Source organism: Peromyscus californicus, unplaced genomic scaffold (genome assembly GCF_007827085.1).
Source record: "Peromyscus californicus insignis strain IS unplaced genomic scaffold, ASM782708v3 Scaffold_9__1_contigs__length_137607984, whole genome shotgun sequence".
NCBI classification, from domain to species: Eukaryota; Metazoa; Chordata; class Mammalia; order Rodentia; family Cricetidae; genus Peromyscus; species Peromyscus californicus.
The window spans coordinates 135,674,846-135,677,490 of record NW_026294617.1 but is presented as its reverse complement, the minus strand read 5'-3'; positions in this window follow the sequence as shown (position 1 = coordinate 135,677,490).

The window sequence follows — 2,645 nt, the reverse complement described above, 5'->3', positions numbered from 1 at the left end:
TGAGAATTAGATCTGAAAGATGGAAAGACAAACACCCAAGAGTCAGTAGCAGACATTAACACCCAGACGTGGAGTGGGGAAGGATGGGACTCCTAGGATAGGGAGAGAGGGAAGAAGGGGGACAGTTAGAACAGTGTTTTGCTTTGGGTTGAATTTAACTTTAAAAATACCTGGATGTATAGTGAACAAATAACTTCACAAACAACACATTTACTTTTTTAGTAAAGCATTGGTGACATAGGTTCCAATATATAACTCAAGTACTGAATTTACCATACAAAATCACCTGTCTTTACAGAGTAGTGCTTCTTAATTTCCTTCTGGTGTGGCTAAGAATACAAATTATAAGCGAGCAAGATGATTCAGCAGGTAAGGGCACTTGCCACTAAAACTGATGAACTGGGTTCAAAACCACACACATACAGGTTTGTTTGGTTGTGTTTTTTTTTCCACCACAGTACCTATGGAGGTCAGAAGATAATTGGCTCTCCCCTTCCATCAGGTGTGTTCCAGGGATCAAACTCAGGTTGCCAAGTTTAGAAGCACGCATCTTTACCTGCTGAACCATCTCACTAGCCCTCTATCAGATATTTTTAAACAAAGCTTTGCTAAATGCCTTATATGTTCATGGACAAACAGAATAGACCAGATAAATCTTATTCTAAACATAAGTATTTCTGACTTTTATGAGAAATGTATGTATCTTTGTAATGTTAATCCCACAGATGGGAGCAGAAAGACCACCGAACCAAATTACCATGTCCATATTGATTAAAGCAAGCAATTAAAGCAAGGTGTTTTTATTCGTGTACACAGGCTGCCTTTCCCTAAAGGTGGAGTTCAAGAGATCAGTGTTGGACATGGGTAAGCTAAGGATTTTTCAAATTCTATTACAGTTGCCAAATCCTCAGCTGATCCTGTTTCCTCAGACTGGATGCCTCTGAGTCCTTATCCAAATGACTCTCAGCTGAACTGTTGCTCAAAAGCCTGAAAGCTTAACCAACTCTAGTTCCTGATCCTCACGCCTTATATACCTTTCTGCTTTCTGCCATCACTTCCTGGGATTAAAGGCATGTGTCACTATGCCTGGCTGTTTCCAGTGTGGCCTTGAACTCACAGAGATCCAGAAGGATTTCTGCCTCTGAATGCTAGGATTAAAGGTGTGTGTGCCACCATTTTCTGGCCTCTATATCTAGTGACTGTTCTGTTCTCTGACCCCAGATTTATTAGTGTTCACAATATATTGGGGAACACAATATCACAACATGATAACATGAAAACCAAGTAAAAAACAGCCCCAGCTACTGCTGAGCACCAGTAACCATAAATAGAAGAGCAAATTTAAAGGAAATTTATCAATGTGTTCCAAATAATAGATAGTTAAATGTCCCCAAACTAACTGAAAAGTTGGTCCCTCATCTTATGGTAGAGAAGAAAATCTGAAATGACCTTCAGATGACCCAATTGGTGAATTGTACATCAGATTCTGAGAGGAGTTTTACAATTCCTAATATTCAGATCAGGCCAAACCCAAGATGCCATTACAGTTTTTTCTCAAAAGGCGAGGCAGACTGGCAGTGGCGAATAGGTAAGAGCTAGTTAGTAATAAGCCTGAGGTACTAGCCAAGCATTTATAAGTAATATTAAACCTCAGAGTCAATTATTTAAGGAGCAACTGCCAGGTATTTGGGAAGAGGCAGGCAGGAGAGAAACTTGTGCCTACATCACATGGTATTGTAAGACTTAAATGAGTAAATCCCCATGAGCCACTTATCAGTGCTGTGTTTGATAGTCACTAAGTATTACTATGGCAATTTCTAAAACAAGGCCCCAAAAACTTTTGTTAAAACAAATAAAATCTATATAGAGATGTGTGTTTGAAACTCTTACCAAAGTGCTACATAAACCTTTGTAGCTAGAGTTTTCCTGATTCTGCCTGACCCACGGTCAGGACAAATCTCTCTCACTCACTAGTCCTGCAGCTGCTCAAACCCAACCACGTAAACACACAGAGACTTATATTACTTACAAACTGTATGGCCGTGGCAGGCTTCTCACTAACTGTTGTGTAATGTTAAATCAACGCATTTCTATTAATCTATAAGTTGCCACATGGCTTGTGGCTTACCAGTATCTTAACATCTTCTCATGGCGGCAGCTGGCAGCATCCCTCTGCCTCAGCCTTCCTCTTCCCAGAATTCTTCTCTCTCCTTGTCTTGCCTATACTTCCTGCCTGGCTACTGGCCAATCAGTATCTTCTTCTTGACAAAAATAGCCATTTGGGCAAGAAACTGTTCTTGCCTGGACTGCTTGAAAAAATGTATCAGCTGGACATGCAGGACCCATAGGAAGGTGACCACTGAACTTTGCTTGGCAAAAATGGTCCTTCAGGTTCCTGCTTTGCAGAGGAAACTGCCAGACATTCTACAGGACACAGAGAAAAATGACTGGGAGACTCTAGGCCTGTGGGCTGAAGACAGATGGCCCAACTTTACAGAAGAACTTTGGATGACTGTCCCAGCTGCCAGCTGTCTCTGTCCAATCTCACAAGACTCTCAAAAGTTGCTTGCATCCTTCTCCCATTTCTCAGGCAATATTATATCCTTCTGAGGTCTTTGATGCAGTTGAAGACTAGATAGTTATAA